Raw genomic sequence first — 20,725 nt, forward strand, 5'->3', positions numbered from 1 at the left:
ACAATTAAATTATCAAGAAGACCATCAAGAACACTTAAACAGAGAAAAGATAAGCTATGGTAAGAAAGATTATCTGTCCAAAATATCCTTGCTCCTTGGGAAGGACAAATGATAACCTGAAAATCCAACAGCCCATATGAGGCAAGATGCAGGACAAATGGTGCAAGATATAGTTATGTCCCATTTGTTGACCTTCCAGGGCAACTGGTTGACCACTGTATGAAAAATGACTAGATAGACCGTTAGTGTAATCCAATTGAGAAAGAAGTAGATTTTGGTAATTTACGGCATAACACAATTCATCTTTTTTAGACTGTAAACCTCTAGGCAGGATCTATTTTGTTTTTAATGTTTTGCTACATATCACACTTATTTTAGGCTCTATACAAATCAGAAATATCATCATGTTATCAGGACATTCATTTGAAATCAGTAGGACTTTCAAAATAGTTCCAGTTAACTCTTGGCAAGCTGGATCACTTCACTTTCCCATCTGGTTTCAAAGCTGTTACAAAAGGGCAACAGAATCTCCACATGGACAGAAAATCATTCTTTTGTGCTTTGTGTGGTCTATTAATAACTCATTAATGTCACTGAGAATTATGTGTCTATCTGTGTGTATTTAGGCTAGGAAGGCTTAGTGCTTGGAAAATCTGTTTTCATACACATATAATCCCCCAAGCATTCAGAAGGTATAATCAAGAGCTATTACACAGGACCACACCAGAAGGATATCTCAAAAATATGCATTTTTCTACCATGGGAGAAAGAGTTAAATGCATCTGTGAATATACACATACCAGCCCAGTGCATAAGTCTTTTTTGTATGGTGGATGTTCTTCTTGAACCCAAACAGGGACAGTGTTCCCCTTTCCAAACATCACTGCTGGGTGGCAAAGAGCCAAGCAGGAAAAAAAGGTCAATGTGTTTCCTGGATACCACCAGGCAGTGGACCCTTGGCATGATGATCTGGGTCTTGGCCCACAAAAACAATCTGGAAGACAGTTCCACAACATGCATTTTATCTCAGGATAGGTTTTCAGGTTGTAAAAAAAAAAAATGGCTTAGGGGCTTCTGATGTCTCAGAAAGGGAAGAGCAGCTCAAGCACCTTTTTAATCAGGAAGACTATCAAGGGCTTCTAATCAGAGCAATAGTGGCCCCAGATCTCCCAGAATCCTCTTACTTCGGGAAAAAAGAGAAAGAACTCTAAAGTGAATCCAAAGGCAACCAAAGAGTTATGTCCAGTGATCAGAAGTGGAGAAGAAGGCACCCCTTCTTGAATTCTTTGAACACTAGATGACGGAAAAGTAGACTAATCCTCTCTCCAATAAGCAGAATTCTAACTGAGCCAAAAAGATACTTCTTGCCTAATTAGTAATGAGTTTTTTACAAGTTCCATTAGTAAATGCCCTGATAGTAGCCTTCTTATCAAGGGGCCTTGTGACTAAACAGGGCAAAGGATTGCTACGCAACCAACTGGACTGTTAAGTCGAACTCTCTCTCTCTCTCTCTCTCGGCTTGACTTCGCGAACGAAGATTTAAGAAGGGTGCAGTAGTCCACGTCTGCTGCAGGCTCGCTGGTGGCTGACAAGACCAATGCGGGACAGGCAGATCCGGCTGCAGGGAAAAGTCTGATTTGGGGTTGGTGCTGTAGCAGTGCGATTCTTCCTCAATCTCCTTTTGTCCTCAAGACCAGCTATGCGTGCGTTCTCAAAGGAAGAGACAGCCTGGTGGATGGTGTGCCTCCATGCTTTGCGATCTGAGGCTAGGTCAGACCACTGGTGACGGTTGATGCGACAGGTGCAAAGGGATTTCTTTAAGGAGTCCTTGTACCTCTTCTTTGGTGCCCCTCTATTTCAATGGCCGGTGGAAAGTTCGCCATACAGAGCAATCTTGGGAAGGCGGTGGTTTTCCATCCTAGAAATATGCCCTGCCCAGCGCAGCTGCGTCTTCAACAGCAGTGCCTCGATGCTTGTAACCACCGCCCTCTTGAGGACTTCAGTGTTGGCCACAAAATCACTCCAGTGGATGTTGAGGATGGTGCGAAGGCAGCGCTGATGAAAGCGCTCAAGGAGTCGCAGGTGATGACGGTATAAAACCCACGATTCAGAGCTGTAGATGAGGGTTGTCATCACAACCGCTTTGTAAACATTGATCTTTGTGCCTTTTTTCAGATGCTTGTTGCTCCACACTCTTTTGTGCAGTCGGCCAAATGCACGGTTTGCCTTTGCCAGCCTGTTGTCAATCTCCTTGTCGATCTTGGCATCTGAGGAGATGATGCACCCCAGGTAGCTGAACTGCTGGACTGTCTTCAGAACTGATTCACCCACAGTGATGCAGGGAGGGTGATAATCTTCCTGGGGTGCAGGCTGGTGGAGAACTTCTGTCTTCTTCAGACTAACTTCTAGGCCGAATAGCTTGGCAGCCTCTGCAAAGCAGAATGTCATATGCTGCAGAGCTGATACCGAGTGGGAGACGAGTGCAGCATCATCAGCAAACAGTAGCTCTCGGATAAGTTTTTCCATTGTCTTGGAGTGAGCCTTTAGTCGCCTCAGGTTGAACAGGCTGCCATCAGTGTGATAGCGGATGTAGACACCATCGTCATCATCTAGATCTACTGCGGCTCTTTGAAGCATCATGCTAAAGAAGATCGTAAAGAGAGTTGGCGCAAGAACGCAGCCTTGCTTTACACCTGTGCCTATTGGGAAGGGCTCCGAGAGGTCGTTGCAGTGACTGACTTGGCCTTGCTGGTCTTCATGTAGCTGGATGATCATGTTGAGGAACCTTGGGGGACATCCTAAACGTTCCAAGATTTGCCACAGGCCTTTCCTGCTAACGGTATCGAAAGCTTTGGTAAGGTCGACAAAAGTCACATATAGACCCTTGTTCTGTTCCCTGCATTTCTCTTGGAGCTGCCTGAGAACAAATACCATGTCGGTGGTGCTCCTGTTAGCTCTGAAGCCGCACTGGCTCTCTGGGAGGAGTTCTTCTGCAATGGTGGGCACCAGTCTGTTCAGGAGTATTCTGGCAAGGATTTTGCCTGCGATGGAGAGCAGGGTTATCCCCCGGTAGTTGGAGCAGTCTGACTTTTCCCCTTTGTTCTTGTGTAGAGTGATGATGATTGCATCGCGAAAGTCCTGTGGTAGTTTGCCTTGTTCCCAGCAGGTGATAAGTACTTTGTGAAGTGTGCTATGTAGTACTGTGCCCCCATGCTTCCAGATCTCTGGTGGGATTCCATCAACTCCCGCTGCCTTGCCACTTTTCAGTTGCTTGATGGCTTTAACAGTCTCTTCTAGGGTGGGGATCTCATCCAACTCTGTTTTCACTGGTTGAAGTGGGGTGAGGTTGATTGCTGAATCTTGAACTACGCGGTTGGCACTGAAGAGAACCTGAAAATACTCCGACCACCGGTTCAGTATGGATGCCTTGTCTGTGAGGAGCACTTGGCCGTCTGCGCTACGCAAGGGACTCTGAGCCTGATATGATGGGCCATATACTGCCTTCAGGGCTTCGTAGAACCCTCTTAAATCACCAGTGTCTGCACACAGCTGGGTTCTCTCTGCAAGCTTGGTCCACCACTCGTTCTGAATGTCTTGAAGCTTGTGCTGGAGGTTGCTACATGCAGCGCTCAAAAAATGGCATGAGGCTCAGCCGTGGCTATTAGGGCACTTCCTCTCTATTTACTAAGGAAATTGCTTGCAGTAATTCCAGAGGACAATAAGAGGGCCATAGAGAGAGAACTAACAAGCTCCTTAAAGCTGTCACATTCATGGCAGATGCAACTAAGGTTGCCAAGTCCTCTTTATCCCCTGGTGGGGGACATTTGTGTGCATGATGCACGCACGTGTGCGATGAAATGATATCACCTGGAAGTCATCAAAATGCTGGTGCCCATGCAGGGCCGCTCTAGGCATTTCTGGGAAAACTCCATGGTTTTCCTGGATGCTCTAGTTATTTGGGAGGTTAAAACTCTATGGCATCTATTGTGCCATAGAGTTTAACCTCCCAAACGGCTAGAGTGTCCAGGAAAACCATAGAGTGTCCAGGAAACTCCTAGAGCGGCCCTGCACGGGCACCTCCATTTTGATGACATCACTTCCGGGTGACATCAGCGCGCCAGCGACATGGAGGGAGGCTCCCCCTGCTGGCCCGACGTGGGCTGGTGGGTTGAGAACCTCCTGGGTGAGAGATTCCCCACCCGGACCGGGGGCTTGGCAGCCCTAGATGCATCCCTAGATACCCTACCTTCCTCTTCCAGATCAATGGTATTACTAATGGTGATGTGGAGAGAAATCTGTGGTTCTGCTCATGACGGGCTGACTGTTATTCTAAACTGATCCTTTCTGTTTCAGAATGACAAGATTTCTAGAGACAGTCTTAATGACATCCTAGTAGAAACTATGGATGAAAATAAAGCCATATGCAGATAACATAAAAGGGATAACAAATGTTCCAGCATGTTTCACACCTTTCATAGCCAACATATTCTTCCGTCCTTTAGAAACAAGTAGAATAGACTCAACAAACAAAGGTACAAACCCAGGCAGGGCTGCAGACTGCCCAAGGACAACCAGGCTCCAACAGAAAAGATCCTGATGCCAGCCTCCCACAAGTGTGAAAAATATTAGCTCAATTCTATTAACAATGGAACTTCCCTGACATAGAGCAGTTGATTTAAGTCTTGTTGGGCTACTCCATAGAGTTCAAATACTATCCTCCAGAATGATTCCCCAAGGTCCAAAAGGAAAGAAAAGTACCTAAGAAACATGAAAACCATCCATCACCTTGAGATCATCAAGGCTATAGAACAAGTTCCTCCATGTGAAAGACCATCAAAAGTGTATTTAGCATTCTTTGTAGTCCCCAGAAGAAACGGGGAGCAGCTAGCAATATTGGATCCAAAACACCTGAAAAAAATTGTGTAACACAAACACTTAAGGAAGAAGTGGAACACTTGGTTCATCACAGAAGCTTTGACTCTGAGGCCTCACAACCTCACAGGCTCCACAGATTTCACAGAAGCGTACCTATACAGTCACATTCTTCCCTCCTACCACAGGTTTCTAAGATTTGCATACAACACTCATTTTCAGTTCAGAACTCTACCATTCAGGCTTGCAACAGCTCCAAGAGCCTTTTCCAAAATCATGGCCTTGTTGGCACATCTTCATTGCAAAGGGATTCACACCCATCTGTACCTGGATAACGTATTCACTGAATCACCAAATTTAGTACAAACTCACAAAAACAACACATTTGCCATCCAGTATGTCTCATGTGATCCTCCTGAATCCCACCAAGAGCAAGTGGGACCCCACAAAACAAATAGAACACCTAGGAGTCATAATAAACTCATCCAGAAACAAACTTTACTTGACAGTGCAGTCCATTCTCTTCATTGTCACCTAGTTCCTAAACATGTGTGAACTGAACCAAGATTACTATTTTGAGACATCAGGAGTTGTGTTCAGAACTGCTGTACAGCAGATAACTTCTGTTCACAGTAAGCATGAAACTTCTGCCCAAAATAGCCTCACCCTGGTTCACACATACAGGAGACTGACTAATGAGGATTTAATGAAATAGCAGAACATTGATGTTCAGACTGCAGATTAGAATTTCAGCTTTGAATTCTGCTTCACATCAAAAACCTCTATGAAAACAAAAAACTAGCACAGCAGGCAGAAGTCATGCTACTCCAGTTTGCTTGCTGTGATAGTTTTCCGCTTGTGAGGAGACGGGCATAGCCAGTATTTTAAAAGGGGGGGGGGCTTTTTAAAAAGTCAAGGGGCATCCTTTCCCATCCACTGTGGGGCTTACCACTTCTTAGGAGCTTTCTGGATCAGGGGCAAAAACTGGAGGCTCTGAAATTGGCCAAGTCCAGGCAGTCAACCCAAAAACTTTGGATTCAAGAAGGGACTGCACCTTGCATGCAAGCAGTTTCCTTCCACCTCCTTCTCCCCACCCCAAATGCTTTGTGGCCAGCAGCTCCATCCATCCCCCCTCCCCTGCTTATTCCACATGGCTTCGTCCACCTCCCGCTCCTCCACATCACTCCTCTCTGCCTGCTGTTTTTGCTATTGCAGCACACTGTGTCCTGTGCACCTCTCCCAGCTCCAGCTGCCAATGATGACAAGGCTTAGCCATGACAAAAAGCAAAAAGATAAAAAGCAGGCTGCACCCCGGAGGGCCTCTTGGAAGTTGGGGAGGGGCAGTTCCCCCACAGGTCCCTGTAGCTACAGGCCAGGGAGGAGAGTCTTCCAAAATTTGAGCCTCTTCATACAATGTAAAGTGGGGTGTTCCTTTCTACCACCTGATTTGCTTGTGGGAACCAGGCCCAAGATTCCTTTGATATTGGCACATCCCCCACCAAAGATAAACTTCAGGTAGATAGCAGCCTCCTTTGCACTTCCTTGTAACACAATAACAATAAAAAAGATTATGCTGAGTTTGTGAAACTGAGGTAACAGTTTTGTGATTCTGGCACTGGACATGCCTATAAAAGGATGCAAAGCCCTCCCCACACCACTCGTAAAATATATTTCAGTACAGAGACTATGAACACTCAGTTTTGCAGATTTTCATCCTACTATTATTTTTCATCATCTGGGGAACATAACCGTTTCTCCTTTTGCCCTGTAATGAGAAAGCAGTCATCATGTTCTGAAGTATGTAGGGATTTTGAAAGGAATAAAAAGACTAAACATTACATGCTAGAAATCTCCCACATAAATTTAATCCTATCACAATACAGACCCTTTACAGGGTAGTTAACATTAACGTAATGATGAATCCAACCTTGATAAGCAGGGTCTCTCAAAAAGTTGTGGGATCCTATGCAAGCAACAGAGTGGAAAATATGTGTAATAATTGTGACTAGTGTTTTCATTGGGACTTTCTTTCCAAACAGCTGCCACTGAACTGCACAATGCACTTGACCATTACCTCAGCTTGGTCTAAGATTTTTGTTTATGCACAAGACACAGAAAGGCTGATTTTTAAGCCACCCACCTCTTGTATTCCATTTACTTATTTATTATTTTCAAAAGCTGGCTCATAGCTCAAATCCCTTCTTGAAAAGCTGTTACAATGGGGGAGGGGGAGAAGTGTGAAGGGAACTCCTCTCAGTAGGAGACATTAAGTTTTGGGTTTCCAGGAGGGAGGCAGGGCATCCTGCCTTTCTCAAGTTGTTTTCTCAGACTGAGGTTTCAAACAGACAGAAACCCTGTTTTGTTCTCTTCTTGCTGTCAGAGGTGAACATCAGCAGCCAAAAAGAGGGAGGAATGTTATTCAATTAGGTCCTCTGGCCTAGAGGTAGTGCACAGGGGTGGGGCCACTTCTTCAACCGTTAGAAGTTTTCATTCCATGCTGGTATCCTGTCATAAGAGATGTGTGAGGGTGCCTTGTCATACTACTGGGATTCAGCATTGGCATAATTCCACCACTTTTTTTTTCTTTTTGCAAGCAGGCATTTTTCAACACTGGGTCTCTTTCAGGTCTGTGTATATATGTTTTAGTCTTCTGCTGTTGCTGTTGCTGCTGCTGCAAGGAAGCCAAAACTCCTATTGCAGTGAAATCTGTCGAGCAAATCCCATTCAAACAGCCTGTTTGGTGTTTCCGCTCCTGGACTGCAGCCCAGTTTTCATATCCCACCTACACAGTTCTTGAGACAAAAAGTACTGTTGCGTCTTGAGAGGAAATGGACTTAGTGAGCGACTTTTCCTTTTTTTTACCTTTGTTAAAAGATACCTAAAGGAAAAACTGATGATGTAGCCATGGAAACAAAGCCTTTTCTGTAGCATTTTGTTCTTTGTGCCCCTTTTTAGTGAAGGACATTGAGCTTAAACCTAATAAAATATTATTCTAAACTTATCAGCAATAAATGAAGAACATCAAGGGAAAGATGGCTCCTCTCTCTAAAGTAAACCATTATACAAGTAAGAATTTTGGGTTTTGTTAGGTAATCCTTCTATAAATGTAGTATAACCTTTTGTGGGTCTTTGCAGAAGCAGAATCCAAATTTAAAACTGAATACAGTAGTCCAGAGCAGAAAATAAAAAGTTAAAGGTGTAAGCTGAATTCTTAGTTTAATTTATACATTCTGTGCATACATATAAAACATGTCCTTGTACACCAAACATGTCTTTTGAGAGATGACATATACATTTTCTAAGCATACATGAAAACATGAAGCTGCCTTATACTGAATCAGACCATTGGTCCATCAAAGTGAATACTATTTATTCTAACTGGCAGTGGATCTTTGGTCTTTCTGATCCTTTTAAATGGAGATGCTGGCATTTTCTACATGCCAAGTAGGATTGCTAGCTAATGCCCCCACCAGACAGGAGGTGGAAGGGCAGGGACTTGAAGGTGCTGTCATTGCATGTGACTTTATGTCACTTCTGGAGAAAAGTATACATGACATAATGCCATTCTAAGAATCACTGAAAACTCTATTGTTAACCCATAGGCCGTTTTCGCACTGACCTTTTACTGGTGCGACCACCCTCTTCACACCGGAGGATCTGCCCGGATTTTGCACAAGAAGCGCCGGCGCACCCAAAAGAGCCGGCTACTTCCGTCACGAAACCCGCTCAAACGTTTTCCTGCTTCTTGGCGGTTTCCGTTTGAGCGGGTTTCGCGACGGAAGTAGCCGGCTCTTTTGGGTGCGCCGGCGCTTCTTGTGCGAAATCCGGGCAGATCCTCCGGTGTGAAGAGGGTGGTCGCGCCAGTAAAAGGTCAGTGCGAAAACGCTCATAGAGTTTCTGGTGATTCCTAGAGTGACATGATAGAACTTCTGAGTGTAAGTGACATCACGTTGTGCATAACATCAGTAATTATTGCGATTTTTTCTTCTTCTGTCACTCCAAAGAGAAGGAAGAGTGGATTACCAGTGGGAGATCTATCATCATAGTGAGAAACCTGGCAACCATAACAAGCTATGCTTCCTCACTGAAAGAAATAAAATAAGAAGATCCAGCACTTTCTAATAATCTTAACAGTAGCAACTAAAAGCCAGTTTTTCTTTCCTTGCCACTTACAATGTTCTCCAAAAATCATATGCCCAGTCTTTGGCAAGTCTTTAGATAAGCAATCTTAGAACTGTGTGCCGACCTGCAAGAACACATCTCTCCAATCAAATGGAATAATGAGGAAAGCTTACTCCTTGGTAAAGGGGAGATGTAGTTTGGTTTCTGTGCATCTCATGTAGTGTTTTTTGTGCATCTAATTTTAAGAGAAATATACAAGCCCTGATTTACCCTGATTAAAAATATGCAAAGTTACCCTTTAGGTGTGATATGGAGCAGGAAGTGAAAATATTGTCAGTCCAGCTAAGGATGATGCTTGTGGTCTAAAGCTTAACCATGTTTTCTTTGAGAGAAACCCCACTAATTTCAGTAATTTACTTCCAAGAAAATCCACTCCAGTAACTTTCAGCACGATCCAGTTTAAGTTAAGCACTTTTAAAGTCCTATTAATTTCAAAGGGAGAATTAATCATGTGTTAAGTACCGTTAAGTGCATCTGATTTCAGTGGGAAGAGATTAAACCACTGGGATTTAAAGGTGCTTAACTTTGACTAGATTGTACCTGCAATGTTTAAGTAAAACCCTAATTATTGGCCCTATTTTGCAACAGAATAGAACACAGAAGGGTAATGTCTTGCAGCTCGGTTATCGAGGTTCTTTGCTTACACTGAAATCACAGTCTGCAATGCAAACACAGTAAGAACCTTAAAGGTCAAAAACCCTGGATTAAAGGTAGGTTTTTATTTACCTCTGGAAGCGTTGAGCTCAATCCCTTTCCTTTTGAAGTCCCTGACATAATTCCCCTTGCTATCAATAGAAAAACGGTCGTTTTTTTAAAAAAAAAAAACCCTAAAGCTTACTACACAATGATGTCTCACGGAAAAATGGAAAAGTTTCCTTTCCTGGGCCATTTCTCTTCATCCATTCCTACTATCAACAGCATCTCTTTTAAAATAAAATTTCTAACTGACATTTTAAAAGTGTTCTAGACATACCAAATTAATACACTTGGTTTTTATCTCCAGTGTGTTTTGCATTTTTTTATTTGAAGCTTCTTTCCCTGAAGGAGTCCTGTGGCACAGAGTATTAAAGCTGCAGTACTGCAGTCCTAAACTCTGCTCACTATCTGAGTTCGATCCCTGGTGAAAGCTGGGTTTTCAGGTAGCCGGCTCGAGGTTGACTCAGCCTTCCATCCTTCTGAGCTCGGTAAAATGAGTACCCAGCCTTGCTGGGGGGAAAGTAATGGCAAACCATCCTGTAAAAAGTCTGCCATGAAAACATTGTGAAAGCAACATCACCCTAGAGTCAGAAACAACTGGTGCTTGCACAGGGGACCTTTCCTTTCCTTCTTTCCCTGATGTACCACTAGATAGAGGTCCAGGCAGTGACCCCAAATTCGTGATATGGTAGCAAACTCAGCAATTCATTTTCCACAACTTTCTCTCAGGGAAGGGAACAAGCTGTAAGATAACATGAATGAGAATCCTCCATCTTATCAACTCAAGGAGAGAAGAGGGTGGAGAGTAAGGCAGGTAGATTTGGCTCTGGGGTCAGCAGTTGCCATACAGACCTTCTTCGGGTTATCAGTGGACCAAAGAAAAATGACCTGAGTTGTTTCTGTGCTTTTAACAACTCCACAAGCAGAAATCATCAGTAAGGCTTTCCATGGCATGGAAATAAACATGATCACCTACTACCAGTTGTTAAAAGCAGAGCTGCAGAGGGCAGTTCAAAAGTAGACCTCATTCTTTGTGATCTCTACGCAGGGGCAATAAAATGGGAATGGGTTTGTCTAATAACCAGGCAGCATGACTCAGTGGGCGTTTTCGCACTCACCTTCAGCCGGCGCGACCCCCCTCTTCACCGCGCAGGATCTGCGCGGATTTCGCACTAAACGCCGCGGAGCAGCCGGAAGAGCCGGAAAGTCCCGGCACTTTTGCCGCGCAAACGGAAACTGCTTTTTGGCGGTTTCCGTTTGCACCGCAAAAGCGCCGGGACTTTCCGGCTCTTCCGGCTGCTCCGGGGCGTTTAGTGCGAAATCCGCGCAGATCCTGCGCGGTGAAGAGGGGCGTCGCGCCGGCTGAAGTTGAGTGCGAAAACGCTCAGAGACTTTTACCCAGTTCTAATGTTATCAAAGTGAGAGGTGAGTCACATCATAGTTGCTAAAAAGGCTTGAAGTGCCTTTCTTTCCTTTTCCATCTTCTTATTGATCTAGAAGAATTTGATTCTGCTGTTCCATTTGAAAAGACACAATGCCACTCCAATACTAACTATAAATTGAGCAGGCCAAAGTATCTCATTGTTTTCCCCCTCTCTTCTCCAGAGTGCCTACATGCTGAGGGAGAGACATGGGGCTCTGGCGATAGGCCTTGCTTAGGGTTCTCAGCCTCCAGGTGTGGCCTGGAGTTCTCCCAGATTTACTGCTTATCTCCAAATAGGGTTGCCAAGTCCAATTTAAGAAATATCTGGGGACTTTGGGGGTGGAGTCAGGAGACTTTGGGGGTGGAGCCAGGAGATGTTGGGGTGGAGCCAAGATCAAGGCTGTGACAAGCATAATTGAACTCCAAAGGGAGTTCTGGCCATCACATTTAAAGGGACGGCACACCTTTTCAATGCCTTCCTTCTATAGGAAATAATAAAGGATAGGGGCACCTTCTTTTGGGGCTCTTAGAATTCGACCCCCTGGTCCAATCTATTTGAAACTTGGGGGATATTTTGGGGAGAAGCACTAGATGCTGTACTGAATATTTGGTGTCTCTACCTCAAAAAGCAGCCCCACAGAGCCCCAGATACCCGCGGATCAATTCTTCATTATTTTCTATGGGAATAAATCTCCATAGGGAATAACAGAGTTCCGAGCAGACATTTCCCTCCCCTCCCCCCACTTTCTGATGACCCTGAAGCGAGGGGGGAGGGACTCCAAACCAGGGGATTCCCTGTCCCCACCTGGGGATTGGCAACCCTATCTCCAAACTATAGAGATGTATTCCCCCAGATAAAATGGCAGTTTCAGAGAGTGGGCTGTAATCTAAGACATAACATTCCTGCCAAGCTCCCCTTTCTGCAGACTTTGTTTTCTCTAGTCCTCAGGAACTTCCCAACTCTTCAGGAACTTCTCAATCTGAAGATCTCCCACTATTACAATTGCTCTCCTGACGACCAAGGTCAGTTACCCTGAAGAAAATTGCTGCTTTGGAGGGTGGACTCTGTGGCATTATACCCTGTTGAGGTCTCTCTCTTCCCCAAACCCTCCAGGCTCCACCTCCCAAATCTCCAGGTATTTTCCAACCTTGCTCTTTAATGATACCTTTCCAGGTTGGTGGGAGATTTCTAAGGTATCACTACAAGCCTCTCAGGGAGAGGTTGTCTTTCCTCCTGGGCAACCGCTGTTGTCCAGTCTTCAGGTGAGGGCTGCAGATGACTCAGAATTACAACTGCTCTCCAAATGGCAGAGATAAGCTCCCCTTAAAGGGGAGGTAGTAAATGCCTTCACTTGGGGGTGGGAAGACAGCAAGGGTTGTGGGCACTCACCCAGAGCCTCCTTCTAGAGCCCATTGCATTTTTCTTCACAACAGGCCTTCCTTCTAGTTATATTATAATTTAATAGCTTGTAACATAGCAGTTTATGCTGTTTCCATGGTGTAGCTATGTGCAAGTTAGAGTTGCCAGCCTCCAGTTGGGGCCTGGATATCTCCCTCTTTTACAACCAGGTGGTAGAGATCAGTTCCCCTGCAGAAAATGGCTGCTTTGAAGGGTGGACTCTATGACATTGTACCATGCTAAGGCCCCTCCCCTCCCCAAGCCCTGCCGTCTCCCAGATCCACCCCCAAAGTCTCCAGGTATTTTCCAACACAAACCTGGCAACCCTAGTGCAAGTTTTAACACCAGTTTGCTAGAGAGAAATTTCTTCAGAAGAATTCTAAAAGAACTTGGTTATAAGGTTGCCAACCTCCAGGTGGTAGCTGCAGATCTCCTGGGATTACACCTGATCTCCAGGTGACAGATATCAGTTCACCTGGAGAAAACAGCCACTATGGAGAGCGGACTGTGGCATTATACCCTATTGAAGTCTCTCCCCTCCCCAAACGTCACCCTCCTCAGACTCTGCCTCCCACATCTGCAGGTATTTCAGTCTGGAGCTGGCAACCCTACTTGGTTGCAGTGGGCTTTTACCCCATGAAAAGAGAGGCCTTCACTTGTTGAATTGTGAACATCTCTAGTGGAAAACAGATGGCCAAATGGATAAGAAAATGTCAGACTAAATAAGAGGAAGAGAGCTTATGGTAGCAGTTAAAAAGACAACTGCATGAAAATCAGGATGGATGTTTAGACTTTATCCATTTGACAGAGGAGCGAGTAAACAATATTATTAAAGGTGCTGCTTCTGTTATTGCTTGCTGGAAAATTTGTTCTGACATATCTGATTTTTCTTCCATTTTCATCATTTTTTGCTGTTGTTGCATGGAATGGTAATATACCAAAGTTGTTCTAGGGAAATATAATAATGTCTGAAAGCATATTTGCTGTGATGTAATCCTTAAAACCTCCAAAAAGGACTCCTGTTCTCTTCTCATAAAATAAAGTAAAAGGACTTCCCTGTCTCAGTCTTTTTTCCTTGCTATGCTCATAAGTATAACTATAAATTTACCCGTTTTTTTTTAAACCCAACTTTTGAGTGACAATTAAATATTAAAAGGTAAAACTGGAGAGTTAATTTTCTAAAGCACTTTGATACAGCATATTAGCAATTACTGTCAATACAAAACCAGCCTTGTTAATTTTTAGGGTTGCCAGCCTTCAGGCGGGGCCTGGAGATCTCCTGCTGGCAGAGATCAGCTCCCCTAGAGAAAATGGCTACTTTGAAGGGTGGACTCTGGCATTGTACCATGCTGAGTCCCTTTTCCTCCCCAAACCCTACCCTCTTCTAGCTCCGTCCCAAAGTCTCCAGATATTTTCCAACACAGACCTGGCAACCCTATTAATTTTATATTGTGTGTGCTGTTGAAATGATAAAAGGCAGCCATTGCCCTTGGGCTTCTCCCTTCCCAGATGGGTAACTATTCTGTAGTGGGTCTCAGGGCTGACCCAAACATGCCTGACACTCTAGGCAGTCACCCATCCATTCTTCTCCTTCCTATGAAGAAGCAACTGCCTGGCTTTTGACCTCCACCCCCTCCCTCCTTCAGGGTGGCAGAGCAAAGCAAAGCAAGGAGGTGCAGCAGCGATTCAAGGCAAGGTACAGCAGTGATGCAGCAGTGTCCACCCTGTCTACCCCACTAGGTTACTTAAGGCTGATGATGCAGTTCCCCTCTCTCTCATATTATCTCACACATCATGACAGGAGGCTGTCGCTTGCCCCTCAAGAGAGATGGTCAGGAGAGGAGGACCAAGCAAGGGAAGGAAGGCTGGGCCTATCTCCTTCCTGCCCCAATAGAAGGAGTGAAATATAGGTATCTGAGGATCCAGACCAGGGGTGGCCCCAAGGTTGGCCCTAGACTGTCCAGCACCCTAGTCAAGGCTAACTTCTGTCCCCCCCCCCCCCCCCCGCACTGATAATGTCACCAAGTCTCATGGGCAGCACCCAATTCGGTGCACCCAAAAGGCCAGCGCCCTAGCCAATTACCTGGTTTGCCTAGTGGCAGGGCCGGCCCTGGGCAGCCAAACTGTGGCTCAGGAGCCACATGTGACTCTTTCACACATATTGTGTGGCACTCAAAGCCCCCTCTGTCCAGTTGGCTGGTAGCTTGAAGAATTCATTTAAAGTTAAAGTTGCTTTCTTTCCACCTCTTCCTCCCCATCTTTTTTCCTTCCTTCCTTCCTTCCTTCCTTCCTTCCTTCCTTCCTTCCTTCCTTCCTTCCTTCCTTCCTTCCGTCCGTCTTGCAAACGTCTGATGTTTATTCTATGGGGCTCTTATGTTAAGCAAGTTTGGCCACCCGGATCCAGACTTTCCTGCTCACAGTATTGTTGTGATCTTCCCCAAAGCATTGCAGCAAAGAGGCTTGGGAAAGACTGCAGAAAAAAAAAATAAGAAACCCATGAAGGTGCGTGGAAGCACTACAATGCTTTGGGGAAGCAGGGAGGGGAAACATTTCCCAAAATCAAAGCTGGGGCAAACAACCTATGTGTAAATGACAATAGATAAGCCTGATAGTTAAACGCCCTTCATTATCTTGGCTGGCACCAACAACAATCATGAAAAATCCTCAAGCTGTCTCCTGCTTTGAGAATTTCACCTGGTCAGTATCTAACCATTACATAAGAATTTAAAGTTGGTATCTCAGTTTTATTGCTATCCTTTTCCCCTTCTCATTCTCTTTTTCCTGCTTTTGTTCCATATGTATTATGTTGTGTCATATGTATTATTTTGTGCCATATATGTATTATATGTATTATATTGTAGACAAGTGTTTTACACTGTAAATCACCCTGGATGCAATGGCAGAAAGGTAGCATATTCATGAAGTAGATAAAATATAATACATCAAAGGAGGTGAGACAAGAGAGGTAGAGACCAGACAAGAGACCAGATCACTTGTCAGCTAAGAAGAAGAGTTGGTTTTTACAACCCACTTTTCTCTACCCTAGGGAATCTCAGAGTGGCTTACAATTGCCTTCCCTTCCTCTCTGCACAACTGTCACCTTGTGAGGTAGGTGGGCCTGAGAGAGTTCTGAGAAAAACTGACTGGCCCAAGGTTACCCAGGTGGCTTCATGTGGAGAAATGGCTTAAAAAGGATCTAGAATTTTTGTATACAGGATTCCACTTCCAGAAATTATTGCTTAAATTTGCCAAGGACACTAATTATGTAAAACAATTAAAAATTTATTACAGAAAAATATAGAATACACATACAAGGTAATGAATACATACAACACACATACAGTCCTAACAAAAATAAAGAGAAATGCATAGAGGTAACATAAGGATGGACAAACAGGGTGATAATTACTGACCGTAGTCTTCAAGGAAGGCTCCAATGACGACAAACGAGGACTATGGGGAAGGGACCCTCAACTGATCAGGAATCGGGGATGTATCTAAACAGCAGGGATGGGTACTGCTAGATGCACACCTGTGGGGAGTTGAATCACTGGTTATTTTTTATTTTTATTTATTTTTCGTATTTATATCCCACCCTCCCCGCCGAAGCAGGCTCAGGGCGGCTAACAGCATTGTAATATCAACAATAAAACATTAAAAACAATCACAATAATATCAATTAAAATTAAACAGTTTACCATTTAAAATTATTAATACAATTTTAAAACAACAGTTTTGGTGCTAAATTCCATGCCATACATTTGGTGGTGTTGGGCATCTATGTACTCTGGTTAAAGACCATTCGGAATAATGTTGTTTTGCAGGCCTTGTGGAACTGGGCAAGGTCCCGCAAGGTTCTAATATCATCTGGGAGTTGGTTCCACCAGTGGGGGGCCACAATAGAGAAGGCTCTTTCTCTAGTAGCCTTCAATCTCGCCTCCCTCAGCCCGGGGATCACTAATGGGTTTTGTGATCCAGATCTGAGTACCCTCTGGGGAATATATGGGGAGAGACGGTCCCTAAGGTAGGCAGATCCTTGGCCATATAGGGCTTTAAAGGTAATAACCAGCACCTTGTAGCGAATCTGGAATACTATTGGCAGCCAGTGCAGTCTCCGCAGCCCCGGTTGTATATGGTCCCGAATAGGAAGACCCAGTAACAGCCTGGCTGCCGCATTCTGCACCAGCTGCAGCTTCCAGATTTGGGAGATGGGCAGCCCCATGTAGAGGGCATTACAGTAGTCTAGTCTCAAGGTGACCGTTGCATGAATCACTGTTGCTAAGTCACCGTGCTCTAGGAAGGGAGCCAACTGTCGTGCCCGCCTAAGATGGAAAAAGGCAGATCTCGCAGCAGCTGCTATCTGGGCCTCCATAGCCAATGTGGGCTCCAGTAGCACCCCCAAGCTCTTGACTTTGGGCACCTATATCAGTGGTGCCCCATCAAAGGTTGGTAAAGGGATTTCCCTTCCCAGGCCACCGCGGCTCAGACAAAGGACTTCTGTCTTCATTGGATTCAGCTTCAGACGACTCAACCTGAGCCACCCCGTCATGGCCTGTAGCTCCAGGGCCAGATTTTCTGGGGCGGAGGCAGGCTGGCCATCCATTAGCAGATAGAGCTGGGTGATTAGCATACTGATGGCAACCCAGTCCAACTCTCCGGACAATCTAGGCAAGGGGGCGCATATTAAACAGCATCGGGGAAAGCACTGTCCCCTGAGGCACCCCACAATTAAGTGGATGCCTCTGGGATGATTGTCCCCCGATTGCCACCCTTTGTCCCCGACCACAGAGAAAAGAGGAAAGCCATTGCAAGTCCAAAACCTGAATCCCCACGTCGGCGAGGCGGTGAATCAGCAACCAGTGGTCGACCATGTCCAACGCTGCTGACAGGTCCAACAACAACAGTATTGCTGACCCGCCTCGATCCAGTTGTCGTTGGAGATCATCCACTAAGGCGACCAGCACTGTCTCTGTCCCATGGCCTGGGTGAAAGCCAGACTGGTGTGGGTCTAAAACAGAAGCGTCCTCCAGAAAACTCTGCAACTGTAATGGTACTGCCCTCTCGATAATTTTACCTAAAAAGGGTAAATTCGAGACCAGCCGATAGTGTGCCAATTCGGCCACATCTAGTGTTTTTTCAAGAGGGGATGGACTATCTGCAATGACCATAAAAGCTGGACTTATGTGGTAGCCAATAGCCAGTTTATTGGGGGCACCTGATTGGATACCCATACCTGGCCAATGAGCAGACTTGGCCCTGGTTACCTGATTGGACTTCCAGGTAACAATGGGCCAAAGGGGGAGGCTCCAGGATGACCATTAAGGGAAAAAATGGGAGAAATTATTGGGGTGGGGGTGATTAAAGCTATCAAAACTTATCTAAAAAGGTGACAATAGATGGCCAAATTACTACCTAAGGTAACACCCGATCTATACAAAGACACTTGGCTCTAGGTGAAGATTTTCTTCCTCTTCTTCATTCCTCTACTGGCGCCAGCGTTTGTCTTGGGTTCCGCTGGACAAAGGCTTAGGCAGTCTGACAGGATCCACGCCTAAGATAAGCTTGATGGCCTTATGCATAGGTGACATCTATGAGTATGTGAGCCTCCCGCTTCGCTGTAATGGATCTATGAGTATGTGAGCCTCCCACTTCGCTGTAATGGAGTCTGCCACTGCAGGAAGATAGCTGCTGGTGATGTTAGCCTTCCCATATGGATTCTATGGTCAAGGCTGGAAACTGCTTGCCTGGACAGTTCCTGGTGGCACACCTTCTTCCGCTGCAACGGCCGAGATGGTGATCACACGGAGTGACTGGAAACCCATCTGTTCTCCTGGTTAGCACTCTTCTGGAGACACAGAGTGCTGCTGCAACATTGTGGCTGTTTGTACTGTTTTTTACTGTATAAATTATTAATGTATTTTAAATTGATCTACTGTTAGCATTCTGTGTTGTAAGCCGCCCTGAGCCCGCTTTGGTGGGGTAGGGCGGGATATAAATCGAACAAAATAAAATAAAATACTCACTTAAGTCCCTACATTCTGATAGACAAAACCCACGTTCTCCTGGCAGATGTGTGTGAGTTGAATCTCCAGGCACCCTGGCAACCAAACAGGTGACTACGATGTTCTGAAATTAGGGGTCTTTTACTCACAATGTGTACTTTGCAAGAATACTACCTATAGAATTTTGCTGTATTTTAAACCATTTTTCTTATCAATGTATCAGTGTGTTTCTGTTCTACCAGCATAATGTGCTGTAACTGATCTATTTTAATTATATTGTTAAATGCTGATATCCATCGCTATCCCCCTGTAATTGGAAACATTCCTTATGGTACATATTAATGTTTCAGTCCTGAGCCTTTCTTTCCTTCCCAAATGTAAGCTTAGTCATGTCCAAGATATTTTATTTTCCTTCTGTAGTTTTATGGTATTAAATATGTCCAAACAAAATTAAGCTTTTGGAAATGAGAAGACAGTTTAGCAAGGGTGAAAACAATTTCAGATTATAAAATTAATATAATTAGATATTGTCTCTCTTCCCCCCCTCCCCCCTTCTATTCTTTCTACATTTTTTCAGGGTCCCTTAGTAGATAGTTTAACTTGCAGACAGACAGACATATATAAATAGGATTGCCTTTAAAAAAAATTGCCAGATATTTTAAAATATGCTTTCAAAATGCATAATGATATATAATTTTCTGATTTCTACTGCTGTGTTTATATGGTTGTTGCCATGCCTTCAACAACTTAATAACTCCAAAACACTGCATGCAAAGAAATTAATTGAAAGGACAGATAAATCATTATCATTGGGTAGGAATTTCCATTTTGGAAGTTCTTTGGCTTTTTGAATTCAGTGGTGTGGTAAGAAAATTGTTGCACAGTAAAAATAGGAAAAAGCTAGATTGAAAACAGATTTTTTCCCTGTTACAGTTAACTCACATATTTTCCATAAATTTCAATTAATATATTTTACTCAGTAAATGAAACTGATATGTTGAGACTGCAGCTTAGGTAGTTTGTGCTATCCTATTCAAATCATGGTTTCTGTATATAGGGGTCTTGTGGGATGGAAAGATGTTTCTAATAAATAAATATCTACATGTGATGTTGCAATGAATGGACTTGCAAGCCCTGTTCCCTTGGATCCTGAGAGGCCAGAAATCAACAGAGCCATTTCAAGTTTCAATTTGATCCTAGCACCCCTTTCCCTTACTGCTGGGGGTTGGGTATCAAAATCAAACCATGTAATAATTGCTGCCACCAAATCCCTTGCCAAGTAGATTTGAACATCTACCACTCTTTATCTGCATTGCCATGTAGAGGCTCTATTAAATTGCTGCATTTCCTACTTTGTTTGAACCAACTTAGGGGAAGGGGGAGGACCTACGGCACCTTCACAATTTCAAAATATCATGCTCAAGCGACAGTGGGTTCACTCATTGCCCCTCCTCTTTACTGCTCTTTGGATAGCAAGACCAAATAAGTGTGATATAGAAGAAGAAGATATTGGATTTATATCCCGCCCTCCACTCCGAAGAGTCTCAGAGCGGCTCACAATCTCCTTTACCTTCCTCCCCCACAACAGACACCCTGTGAGGTGGGTGGGGCTGGAGAGGGCTCTCACAGCAGCTGCCCTTTCAAGGACAACCTCTGCCAGAGCTATGGCTGACCCAAGGCCATGCTAGTAGGTGCAAGTGGAGGAGTGGGGAATCAAACCCGGTTCTCCCAGATAAGAGTCCACACACTTAACCACTACACCAAACTGGCTTTCTCTCTCATATAGCCAGAGATAAGGCTTGGTGCCTGGAAAATATAAGGTTTTCTAAACAAAAGTAAAAAGGGTACACTGTCTCTTCAAACATCAGGCTGAGCAAGGTTACCAAGAAAAGCTGAAAACACACAACTTCTCATATGACACTCAGTACTTATGTGGAATGATGATGTTTAACAAGAATAGGCTAGCGGTTTCAAAGTCCATCATTTCACAGCATTTCAAAGTCCATCATTACCTTAGCTCTCAGAACTGAGATTTTTCCCCATTGTCCTTTATGACATGGATAAGATGGAGTTCTTAGTGATACTAATTGTGACCAATACTCCTTCAAAGCTGTGGAGTCTTGTGAGCAAAAATTATGCTTCATGAGCTAC

Source organism: Heteronotia binoei, chromosome 5, assembly GCF_032191835.1.
Source record: "Heteronotia binoei isolate CCM8104 ecotype False Entrance Well chromosome 5, APGP_CSIRO_Hbin_v1, whole genome shotgun sequence".
NCBI lineage: Eukaryota > Metazoa > Chordata > Lepidosauria > Squamata > Gekkonidae > Heteronotia > Heteronotia binoei.